General features: G+C 45.9%; 1 protein-coding gene and 1 pseudogene across 1 annotated transcript in view; one reads left to right on the forward strand and one right to left on the reverse strand.

Moving 5' to 3' along the window:
- The window catches only part of Cnksr1 (connector enhancer of kinase suppressor of Ras 1), a 460,720-nt gene that overhangs the window by 16,772 nt on the left and 430,546 nt on the right, over positions 1-13,402 (reverse strand). The window lies entirely within an intron of this gene.
- On the forward strand, positions 6,518-6,712 carry Nop10-ps1 (NOP10 ribonucleoprotein, pseudogene 1; annotated as a pseudogene).

Consider the following 13,402-nt stretch of genomic DNA (forward strand, 5'->3'; position numbering starts at 1 on the left):
AGAAGGATGAATGGGAGGAAGGAAGTTAATCATCCAAGGTTGCGGTCCCAGCCGTTGTATAAGGAATGTACAAAGTCAGGAGTTTGCGGCCAGCTTGGGCAACCCAGTGAGACACTGTCTCAGACAGACATGATAAGCAGACAGTGGTAGTACATCCCAGCACGAGGGAGCCAGGAGCAGGTGTATCTCTGAGTTCAAAGCCAGCCTGGTCTACAGAGCCAGTTTCAGGGTAGCCAGGGCTACACAGAGAAACCCTGGCTCAGAAAAACTAAAACTAAAACTAAAAACTAAAAAACAGAATAAACGAAGCAAGAAAAAAAAAATGTTTTCACACGGGCAAAGGATCTGAATTAACATTCCTCAAAAGAACTTTACTGTATAAAACCAGAAATGTTGGCATATTCCTGTAAATCCATCCCTCGGGAGCTGAGGCAGTAGGATCACATATTTTGAGGCTAGCTCAGATATCTGAGTTTGCTTTCTGACCTGTGGTAAAAATACTGATTGAGGGTTGGGGATTTAGCTCAGTGGTAGAGCGCTTGCCTAGCAAGCACAAGGCCCTGGGTTTGGTCCTCAGCTCCAAAAAAAAAAAAAAAAATACTGATTGAAAGCAAACTGAGGAGGAACAAAATTTCATGTTACAGCTTACAGTCGATCACAGAAGCAAGTCAGGACAAGCACTCGAGGCAGGAACTTGGAGGCAGGAACTGAAGCAGAAGATGTGGAGGAAAGAAGATAACTGGCTTGCTCTGTTGGGGAGATGGTTTTGTGCACTGTATATTCAGATGCTCCTTTCCAGGCAGAGATGGCTCTATGACAATCTTGGGGGATGGTTCTGTGCCCTGTGTATTCAGACTCTGATTTCTATGCCTTGACATCTGGTTTCGGTCCTAAAGTTGCCATGGTCAAGCATCTCGGCGGGTCTCAATGCTGCGTAAAAATGGTTTCCATCACTTCGAATTGGTTAATAAAGAGCTGCTTCAGGCAATAACTGGGCAGAGGGGGGAGAGGGAAGGCAGGACTTCCAATCCCAGAGCAGGGGGGTCCCAAAGAGACCAGAAGGAGAGAGGGAGAAGAAAGGAAGGCAGGGAGAAATCATGAGGATCAGCCAGAAGGAGTCGCCAGGAGGATACACATGGAAAGTCAAGCCTGAGCAAGACTGGGATGACAGGTAAAGGACCACGTGACTGGGAAGTAATCCAGCAGCCAAACTGTCAAGCTAGCATAGTAGGGTTAGAATAGAGTACCTGCCCAGTTATAGCACTTGCAGCCTTTTAATAAAATTATTAGGTCTCCGTGTCATTTATCCAGGAGTTAGAATGGTCTAGAGCCCATATAGAAATGCCCTGCAGTTATTTGCGAGCAAAGTGGGCAAAGCAACCCCCCAAATTACTTTTACATTGCTCCTCAAGGCTAGCTCAGCCTGCTTTCTTATACAACCGCCAGTCGCCTGCCCAGCGATGGCACCATGCACAGTGGTGAATGGCACCATAAGTCATCAATCAAGAAAATGCCCCACAGGCCAATCTGAGGGAAGCTATTCCTCAACTGAGGTTGGCTCTTCCAAGATCTGTCTAGGTTTGTGTCAAATTGACAGAAACCGACCAGCACACTGGGCTACATAGGAAATTCTAAGTTAGTGTGAACGCCATGTCAAGACTTTGTTTCAAAAACAAGCAAACAAGAAAGCAAATAGGTAAATAGCCAGAAGAACAGCCAGAAGAAGATGCCCAACATTATTAGCCAGTGGAGAAACATAATCAAAGAGAGTGAAAGCCAGGCAGATAGGAACACCGGGAGTTCAAGGCTAACCTCTGTTACATAGCAACTTGGAGGCCAGCCTGGGCTGTATAAGACCTTGTCTCAATGAAACAAAAGAAACCCTTACAAATAGACACTGTGAAACCACTGAACACCTGCTCCTGTGGCTACAAAACTAAAGACAGGAAGACAGCTAAGCTGTAAGGGAGCTTGCCGCCAAACCTGACACACTTAGTCGGTCCTGAAGCCCACATGGTGAAACTCATGAACCAGCTCCCACAGACCATTCCCTGACTTGCCCGTGTTTTCTGTGTCACATGTAGAGCACTCATGTGAAAAGAAAAGACAAAAATAAACATCAGAATTCCAGCCCTCGAGAGGCAGAGGCAGGCAGGGGCTAGCCTGGTCTACAGAGCAAGTTCTAGGATAGCCAGAGCCGTACAGAGAAACCCTGTCTCAAGAAACCAAAAGCCGGGGTTGGGGATTTAGCTCAGTGGTAGAGCACTTGCCTAGGAAGCGCAAGGCCCTGGGTTCGGTCCCCAGCTCCGAAAAAAAGAACCAAAAAAAAAAAAAAAAAAAGCACTTGTTGCTCTCGGAGGTCCCAGGTTCAATTCCCAGCACCGGTATCATGCTGATCACAAGTGCCTGGAACTCCAGCTGTAGGAGAGTCAGTGCTCTCCTGGTCTTCACAGGCATCTTACTAATGTGCACATACCCACAGATGGACAGACACGTTGCACACTGAAAACATAAAGATAAATCTTAAAAAAAAAAAAAGCAAAAGCTCGGTAAATATTGGTGGCGATATGGAAACTTGGTGGTGGAAATGGAAAGTGGGTTAGTGTTTTGGAGCTGGGGAGACAGCTCGGTGAGTAAAGTGTTTGCCGGGCAAACATCAAGACCTGAGTTTGGATGCTAAGCAACCACAGAAAAAGTGGGCCTGACTGCATACATCTGGAACCATAGCACTGGGAACGAAGACAAGTGAATCGAAGGGGCTCACTGGCCATCCAATATGGTAGCTTCTAGGTTAATGAGAGACACTGTCTCAAAAAGTTAAGTGGATCGCCCATTGGTGGTGGTACACACATTCAATTCCAGCTCTCGGATGCAGAGGCAGGCAGAACTCTGTGAGTCTGCGGCTAGCCTGGTCTTCAGAGACCAGGACAGCCAGGACTACACGGAGAAACCCTGTTTTGAAAAACAGTAACAACAACAAATATCCCAGTGTGGAGCAATAGAAAAAGACATCTATACTAACAGGGTCATGCATGAACAAGCAAAAAGGAATAAATCATGGGCACACACACATATACATACACAGATAAGTTAAATCAAAAATGATACAGAGTTTTGGAAAGCTTCATAGTTCCTCAGAAATAAAAGTTATTGGGTTTTGCTGTGTTGTGTTTTTTTTTAAGACTGCAGATTGAACTTAGGGCCTTACATGTGCCAGGTAAGTGCCCTATCACTGAGATCCTATCTCCGACTTAGTTATTTTAATTAATTTATTTGGAGAGAAGATTCCACATACTTCGGGATGGCCTTGAACTCCCCATGTAGCTGAGGATCATGTCTGATCAAGCACCCCACAAACCGAACTACATTCCAAGCCTCCACCTCTACCCCCAACTATTTTCTGAGACAAGGTCTTTCTGAGGAACCCTGACTGGCCTGGGTCTGTAGACCAGAGACTCCCAGCCCCACCTCCAGAGGACTGTGATTAAAGGCACATACCACCCCCTGTGGCCTTCCGTTTTTAATTTGAGAAAGAATCTTGATAAGCTATCTAGCCTGACCTTGAATCCACTCCATAATTCAAACAAGTCTTTCTTTGTGGTTTGGTTGGTCGGTTGTTTTGTGTTTTGTTTTGTTTTTTAATTCAGACCCCTGTTTCCCATTGGTTTTTTCATTGTTTTTGTTTGTTTGTTTTGTTTTGTTTTTTGAGACAGTGTTTCTCTATGTAGTCCTGGGTGTCCTAGCAATCCTGCTGTCAATCAGGTTGACCTCAAACTCAAAGATCCGAATGCCCCTGCTCCTCAGGGTTCTCAAACCTCAGCCTCCCACAGGAGCTGAACCATATGTGTCATATAACATAACTCAAATTAAAAAAAGAAACTTGATTATAAATTCAAAGTAACTGCAGGCTAGCCAAAACCACCGTGAGCCAACTGCAATAGCTTTGTGTTCAAGGGCAGCACTTAATACTGGATGTGATAAAGTAATCCAGTCCAATGATCTCTTCCGGGACGAACAAATGTTGGGTGAACAGAGAGAAAGAAAGGAGCAGAAGCTGAGGCTATCCAGCTGTGCAGTAGGTGTGGACAGTGAATTATGTATAGACAAGCTTTCCTTTGTCATCCAGAGTCAACCCAGATGCCCACTCAAGGACAGTTGAGATGACGCACTGAGGAAAAGTGCTCACTGCCAAGACTGAAGACCTGAGTTCGATCCCCATGGAGGCAAGGAGAAAAATCAGCTCCTGCAAGTTGTCATTTGCTTCTACACCTGCCCTGCGGCCCCCACGCCCACACCCCCCACCTCCAGTGCAAACACTGGATACAGGATAATTTTTTTTTTCTCTTTTTTCGGAGCTGGGGACCGAACCCAGGGCCTTGCGCTTGCTAGGCAAGCGCTCTACCACTGAGCTAAATCCCCAACCCCCTGGATACAGGATAATTAAATGTAAGAAAAAAGAGAAGTGCGCAGGCTGGGGGTGTAGCTCAGTTGGTGAAGAACTGGCCTAGCATACAGCAGGTCCTGGGTTCAGTCCCTGGGACTGGAAACAAACAAAAGCTTAAACTGTGTGCGGCGTCTCATTCTTGTAATCCCAGCGCTTGAAAAACTAAATGAAACCAAACTAAGAGAGAGGAAGGAGAGAGAAAGAAGCAGAAGGTGTGAAAGACACAGCAGGCTTAACGCACTAGGCCGCTGTCACACACCACATCGAGAGAAGTCACTGATGCCATTAGGAAATACAGTCACACACTGTGCAGTGGTGGTGAATGCCTTTAATCTCAGCACTCAGGAGGCAGAGGCAGGTGAATTTCTGTGAGTTTGAGGCCAGCCCGGTCTTCAGAGTGAGTTCCAGGACAGTCTACACAGTGAAACCCTGTCTTGAAAAACCAAAACGAGGGGCTGGGGATTTAGCTCAGTGGTAGAGCGCTTACCTAGGAAGCACAAGGCCCTGGGTTCGGTCCCCAGCTCCAAAAAAAAGAACCAAAAAAAAAAAAAAAGAAAAAAAAGAAAAACCAAAACGAAAGTTGGCCCTTCCTATTCTGGTTTGCTCATTTTTATTTTAATATTTTATTATGTTAACTTTAATCAGTTAGTTTTTTGAGACAGGTTTCTCTGTGTAGCCCTGGCTATCCTGGAATGAGCTGGGGAGATCAGGCTGGCCTGGAGGTCAGAGATCTGCCTGTCTCTGCCTCCCGAGTGCTGCCACAATTTAATATTTGCCCTTGAGTTTTTCTGTGACCCTTGGATGATTTCGACCTGTTGTCCGTGTGTCACTAGTTTACTTCTTTCCCCCTCGCACCACACGGCACAGCATTTTAAACTTGGACCCAAACAGAGTGATTTGTCAGGGTAATTACCCTTTATGGGTTCTCCAACTCCCTTTATGGGTCTTGGACTCCAACTTTTGTCCCTTTGGGCTCTTGTGACTGCCAAAATTACATTGTACGATCCTACTTATCGCTCCAGAATCAGTGAAGTGCTTCAGACAAAACTGTCGGGAGTCCTGGGCTCCTCACTCCAGTGTCTTTCAAACAGAAGCCCGGTTAGTTCATTCTTCAGTGTATTTTAGACGGTGGCTTTTAAAACATTCCATTCAGTCGGCCTTGCCTTGCTCAGCGGAGGAGTGGTCGAAATCACACAGCCTCCAGCCCCGCCCTGAAAGCTCATTCCTCTTTATTTCTGCAAGCGAAGTCTTTAGATCCAGTGAGGACTCATTCCTCCTGTCCCACAGGCAGGGGCACGGGGTCACTCGCCATGATTAGCTGTTGGTAGAGTAGGTTTCTAAAATGAGGACATGTGGGCCAGCAAGTTGCTGGCCCAGCAGGTAGAGGTAGCCATTGAACAGGTCCAATGACCTCTGGAAAGGTCATGGAAGGGAAGAACTGGTGAAATTCGATGTCCTCCGACCTCCACCTGCACACCATAGCTTGGTGAATGCCGGCGTCCACCTACACATACACACAATTAAACAGGGGACTTTAATATGGAAAAATGGCTGACGTCTTGAATATACCAAACTACAATTTGCACTCTCTCTCTCTTTAAAGATCTATTTATTTTATTTATATGAGTACACTGTAGCTATCAGATCCCATTACAGATGGTTGTGAGCCACCATGTGGTTGCTGGGAATTGAACTCGGATCTTCTGGAAGAGCAGCCAGTGCTCTTAACCACTGAGCCATCTCTCCAGGCCCCAATCTGTTCTCTTAAAGCATACACGTATAGCCCTCTTTGGTAGTAGAAACTTTCAATTCCGGCATTCCAGAGGCTGAGGCAGAACTCCTGTGAGTTTCGAGGTCAGCCTAAATTATACAATGAGGGGCTGGAGTGGTGGCTTCGTGTTTAAGAGCACTGGCTGCTCTTCCAGAGATCCTGGGTTCAATTCCCATCACCCAGATGGCAGCTCCCACCTTCAGTCATACATTCAGGCAAAACATCAATGCACATTTTAAAAAATTTTTAGGCAAACGTGGCTGGCGGTAAACGCACAGGCGTCTTTCTGCTGAGGGGCCATCATGTTTCTCCAGTATTACCTCAACAAGCAGGGTGATCTCATCTATATACGGAAGAAATTTGACCCCATGGAACAACAGACTTGCTCTGCCCATCCTGCTCCGTTCTCCCCAGATGACGAATACTGAAGACAACAAATCACCATGAAGAAATGCTTCAAGGTGCTCATGACCCAGCAACCACGACCTGTCCTCTGAGGGCTCATTAATCTCTGATGTACTCGTTTCCTGGCCGATTATCAGCAACCAAAAGCGTCAATCTGTGAGCCTTGAGGCCTTCCCATGCAGTTTGGAATCTCATCTCACTCACTACATAGACAAGTTTATAGTGATGGGCATCGTCCATAAAAGGAACAATTTTTTTTCCATGTTTTGATTTACTGCCAGGTTATTAAAGATACAATGACTTGAAAGTTCAAAAAGGGTTGGGGATTTAGCTCAGTGGTAGAGCGCTTGCCTAGCAAGCACAAGGCCCTGGGTTCGGTCCCCAGCTCCGAAAAAAAGAAAAAGAAAAAGAAAAAAAAAAAGTTCAAAAAAAGATTTTTTTTTCTTTTCTTTTTTTCGGAGCTGGGGACCGAACCCAGGGCCTTGTGCTTGCTAGTACTGAGCTAAATCCCCAACCCCTCAAAAAAAGATTTTTAAATTCTTTTATGACCCCTCAATGTCTTCCTCTATTCTATTCGCTAGGAAAATGCCTTTTCTTTTCTTTTTTTTAATCTTAGCTCAAATATTCCTACCTCATCTCGAAAACAAATCGGTCCTTCATGATAGTGCACACCTTTAATCCCAGTACTCAGATGACAGAGGCAGGCGAATCTCTGAGTTCTAGGCAAGCCACAGCTCCACAGCGAGACTGACTGGAAACAAACAAATAGGTTCAAATTTCCTTCTTTATTTAGGACAGAGATGTTTTCTGTCACCTGCAATCAAAATATATCAAAATAGTAGCAGAAAGTAACATTTTACAGCATTAACAATGTAGCTCTGAAAAGAAAACAATGTTGCTCTGAGCTACTTGAGTTCAGCGGCAGGAACACCGGATTCTGCCTGAGGGAGCAACAGAAGGGTTCGTGTTGGAAAACGACACTTGAATTACAACCTTCCATTTACAGAGCCTTGATGAAGTACAAGGACCAAACAAAATTCAGCGGATTTCTCCACTGTAGACCTCTGATAGCCATTACTATTGTAAATTGTGAGTGTATCCCAGAGGCACAGTATTTAGTAAATTTAACTTGAACTAATATCACTGGGACTTTAGTTGGTACAGGAGACAGGATATGATGCTAATGGACGCTGAAAGGAAAGAACAAAACTTGTGGCCAACTTACAAGTCAGCCTTATGAAAACCAAGAGGGGCACTTGACACAATTATTATGAACTACTTAAGAGGAGAGCTTCTTTGTTATCTGGCCAGGACTTGAATTATAATCAAGTGATTCGCTGGGGATTTAGCTCAGTGGTAGAGCGCTTACCTAGGAAGCACAAGGCCCTGGGTTCAGTCCCCAGCTCCGGAAAAAAAAAAAAAAAAAAAAAAAAAAAAGAATCAAGTGATTCTTCTGCCTCAGGCTCTGAAATAGTTTGGACCACAGGTGTATGCCACTGTGCCCAGTCAATGAATTTTTTTTAAATATCTATATGTATGAGTATTTTGTCAGTATGTATGTGTATCATGTGTGTGACTGGTGCCCTTGGAGGCCCAAGAGTTGAAGTTATAGATGGTTGTGAGTTCACATGGGGGTGCTGGGAATTGAACCTGGATCCTCTGGAAGAACAGCCAGTGCTCTAAACTGCTGAGCCATCTCTCCAGCCCCCAGTCAACAATTTTTAACAGAAGAGTACAGAATAGTACGCGGAAATCCAGTACGAATTAGTTCTTGTGTTAAATAGTTTTTCCTTATTCAAGTATTTATTTTATTTTATGTGTGCTCCAGCCATTGTGTGAAAGTAGTTTCTCTCCTTCTAGGTTTGGTCGGGAGCACCTTTACCCACTGGGCCATCACTAACCCTAAAAGGATTCTTTACAATTGCGAGGGCTTAGAAGAAACGCCTGGTGTGCAAGCACAAGGACCTGAGTCCAGATCCACTGGCCTCACCGGTGGGGGTAGGGGAGGCTGGGCCACTTTAGGCCACAGGTGAGTGCTGGGTTCAGTGAGGGTTGCTGCTTCATGTAAACAAAGTGAAGCAAAGGAAAGTGAAGCAAAAGGCAAAGAGGAGTATGAATGTGGGAGACGCCTGCCATCAGCTCCCAGCCCCTACATTTCATGTATACACACACATGCACAGACACACGCACACACACGCACACACACACATGCACACACGCACACACATGCACACGCACACACACACGCACACGCACGCACACGCACACGCACACACGCACGCACACACACATGCACACACGCACACACATGCACACGCACACGCACGCACGCACACGCGCACGCACGCACGCACGCACACGCACACACACGCGCACACACACACGCATGCACACACACATGCACACACACACACGCACGCACGCACGCACGCGCGCGCATGGATGAGCATCTACAAACCAAATCCAAGTTAATGTCTTTTCTAGTGCATATTCCAGAAATTAAATTCATCAGCTAAGCTCTCCAATCAAGAAAAAGCCTGAAAAGGTAGTCATTGCTAGTGAGTTACTTTTTTTCCCCCTGAGACAAGGTTTCTGTGTGGCCCTGGCTGTCCTGGAACTCACTCTGTAGACCCAGCTTGGCCTTGAACTCAGATCTCCCTGCATCTATCCGCACCCCTCCCCCACCCCGCCCCTCAGTGCTGGGATTAAAGGTGTGTGCCCCCACGGCCTGGCTGACATGCCGCACCACCTTTAAAGCTAATTAATAAGGACCTTCTTCTGAGCTCCGAGAGCAGGTCCAACAAATGGAAGAAAACCTGAGCAAAATGTACAAAGCAGGAAAACGTTTTGAAGGATTGCCCACTGCATTCATGGGCAACATCTTCAAAGCTGCAGACGGGTGTGACGAGCCACTGATCCCTTCTTATTCAATAAAGCACTTATAAAGTGCCCTCGACATCTCTGCACCTCTCTATACTAGCAATACGCCCTGAAGTAATCGCATCTCCAACTCCACTATCTAACAGGAATAACTCACAAGCCCTCCGCAAGTGCTAAAACCAGTGTCTGCAACGCAGAGACAGACTCAAGTCTCTCCAACCCACTTACAGTTTCAGACAGCAAAGCTTCATATGCCCTCAATAAAGAAGTCTCTCGCCTATTGTTTCCAAATTAGGTCTATGAATAACAAGGCAATTAAAGCAGCAAAGGAAAAGAGACCGGAAGTAATTGTATACATGCGTATCTTTTAGTCTCTGTAGAAAAGTGCCTGACTTTGCTATGAATGCTTTTCAACAAAGCCTTAGTTGATAGGAGTAAAAGGATTGGGGTTGGGGATTTAGCTCAATGGTAGAGCAAGCCCAAGGCCCTGGGTTCGGTCCTCAGCTCCGGGGGGGGGGTGGGGGGGGTGGGGTGGGGTGGGGGTGGGGGGGGAGGGCTAGGGGGGGTTGGGGGGGTTAGGGGGGGTCGGGGTGGGTGGGAGGGATTAGTAAAGGGAGCACCCCACACAAAATCTAGGCAAGCACGGCAGCCTATAATCTTGATATCCAAGCGGTAGAGACAGAGGAGGCCCAGGGGAAGCTGGCAGGCTAGACTCACCAGACTGCAAGAGTTCAGTGAGGAACTATCTCAATAAATCAAGTGGAGTGCACTAAGAGACACTCTGTCAATCTCAGGCATCCACATTCACACATATGTGCATATGCACGCACATGCATGCAATCACACGTATATACATACATATCCCTCCCCAAAAGATTAATAAAGGAAATCCAATTCTTTTTTTTTTTTTCCTCTTTTTTTTGGAGCTGGGGACGGAACCCAGGGCCTTGCGCTCGCTAGGCAAGCGCTCTACCACTGAGCTAAATCCCCAAACCCCACAACTGTCTTTAATGGAATCCGATGCCTGCTTTTGGTGTGTCTGAAGACAGCGACAGTATACTCACATACATAAATAAATAAATAAATAAATAAATAAATAAAATAAACAAATAAATAAATCTCAAAAAAGAAAGAAAAAGAGTAAACTGTTAGCTCGGTGTGGGAGTGCACATCTGGAGGCTGAGACAGAAGGACCCCAAAGTCTCTTATTCCTGTGAGGAAACCCCATGACCAAAAGTAACTTGGGAAGGAAAGGATTTATTTGGCTTACACTTCCACATCACTGTTCATTGCTGGAGGAAGTCAGGACAGGAACTCAAGCTGGGCAGGAACCTGGAGGCAGAAGCTGATATCGAGGCCATGGAGGAGTGGGGCTTACTGACTTGCTCTCCACAGCTTGCTCGACCTGCCTTCTTATAGAACCCAGGCCCACCAGCCCTGAGTCGTCCCCCCCCCCCAACTCCCCTCAATCTAAAAAAATGACTCGCCCGCCTGCAGCCTGGTCTTACAGAGGCATTTTCTCACTTGAGATTTCCTCCTCTCAGATGGCTCCAGCTTGTGTCAAGTTGACATAAAAAGATCCAGAACACAAAGCTTGAGGTCACTTGGGCTACCCAGCAAGATCCTATCTGTAAACCAAATAAACCAAAACAAAGCCTGAAAACCTTGATTCCTCTGGCTTCATGGAGTCATTTTTCCTTTTAGTTTCTCTTCAATGCTGGGAACAAAACCCAGGGCTGGCATATGCTAGGCTCATGAGCCACCCCTCAAGTCCTCCGTTTGGCTTTTTTGTTTGTTTGGGATTTGGGTCTTTGTGTTGTTCATTTGGTTTTCTAGTCCCTTCCCCCACAAGACGCTGCTACGTTGTGCTGGCTGGCCTCGCACACATGGCAATCCCTCTCCCTCAGGCTCCCAATTCCAGGTGTGACGCACCATGGCACATGCGTGGTGATCAGGTGACAAGCTACAGGCCCCAGGAACTGAACTCAGGTCATCGGGTTTGGTAGCAAGCACCTTTATACAATGACTCATTTTGTAAACCTTTTGTGTATATATATATATATATATATATATATATATATATATATATATAATATATATTTTTTTTTTTTTTTGGTTCTTTTTTTTGGAGCTGGGGACCGAACCCAGGGCCTTGCGCTTCCTAGGCAAGCGCTCTACCACTGAGCTAAATCTCCATCCCCTGTATATTTTTAAAATAGAATAATCCCAGCTACTCCCACATTGTATCACCTCAGGAAGTAAAAACATCAAAGAACACATTTACTTTCCCACTTTTCACCAATGGCAAAGTTGGAAAAAAGGAAAAAAAAAGCAAAAATTAAGTTTTTTCCCCCTCTCCCCAGGCAGGGTCTCATTGTAGTTCAGGGTGGCCTTAAACTCACTACTAGCTAAGGCTAGCCCTAACCTCCTGATCCTGGTCACCTCCCAAAGGCTGGAATCACAGGAATACTTCATCACATCCCGGGTAAGACTATTCTCACAAATGAGGAAAGCAAGACCAAGAACATGGGGAGAGTCAGGTGACCAACGAGAACTAGGAGTTAGAGAACACGAGCTCACTGACAGACTCTAGTGGGTTAACTGGGAATGTTAGTTCTTACAGGGTGGAACTCATCAGGACAGTGCTTTCCGGCCTGTGTATACACATAACCCCTGATCGATCCCCAGTACTGAAGAAAGGAAAGTCTGTCAGTCTGTCTGTCTGTCTCTATGCATGTGTGCATGTGTGCATGCGCGTGCACACATCTTCGTCAGTGCTAAAGTGGAAAGAGCAAAGCACGGTACTGGGAGTCAGAAAATCACACTCATCCCATCCTCCAAGAGCCCAGCTTGTCATCTGACAAGCTATATGGGACGCCTTCAGGCTTGAAGAGGCAAGAGAATCAAGTCAATCAGGCTACACACTGAGTTCAAGGCCACTTCCAATCTACAGAAACCTTTGTCTCAAAAACTAACCAACCTGGGGGTGGAGAGATGGCTCAGTGGTTATGAGCCCTTGTTTCTCTCAAAAGGGACTCAGGATTGATTCCCAGGACCCACATGGACATGCACCACATCCTGGGGCATTAGGCATACAATCAGAACACAGACACACATGCAGATAAAACACTTATACACAAAACAATCAAAATAAAAAAGCAAAATCAACCATCACCATCATCACCATCATCACCACCACCACCATCATCATCACCACCATCACCACCATCACCATCATCCTACCAAAACACCTCTGAAAGTAATAATCTTTCTAGGAATGCTTAGAGGGCTCCAAACGTAGGAAGTTAAAACAAGCTAAGGTAGAAATTTGGGGAAATCCGAAGCTAATCAAGAACTTCAGACCAAGCTGGGTTGGGCGGCAGCATATGGGAAGCAGGCAGATCACAATGGGTTTGAGGACACAGCCAGTGCCAGGCCCGGCAAAGGCTCCATGGTGAGACCCTATCTTCAAAGAGAGATGACCAGAGTGCAGGAGCAGCCAGTATAAGAAAAGTGAGAAACGGAGTGTGAGGAACAGATGTCACAGGAACCATTTCTAAGCACCTCACTCCAGGCTGCCATCAGCAGGATGGGCCACCCACGAGTGTTAATACTGTGTTACAAAAGGGCTATTCCAACTTCACATCTAACACGGCCCCTTTGGGGGACATCAGGTTCCATGGTGACAATTAGCAATAGCTGATTTACATGGAAAATGATAGATTTGATTTTTTTTTTTCCCCCCGGAGCTGGGGACCGAACCCAGGGCCTTGCGCTTCCTAGGCAAGCGCTCTACCACTGAGCTAAATCCCCAACCCCCTTGATTTTTTTTTTTTTTTTGACAAAGCGGCCATTATTCAGTTTACTAGAAAAAAATTACTATTATGTAGACCCTGACTCAA

Source organism: Rattus norvegicus, chromosome 5 (genome assembly GCF_021556685.1).
Source record: "Rattus norvegicus strain SHRSP/BbbUtx chromosome 5, alternate assembly SHRSP_T2T, whole genome shotgun sequence".
NCBI lineage: Eukaryota > Metazoa > Chordata > Mammalia > Rodentia > Muridae > Rattus > Rattus norvegicus.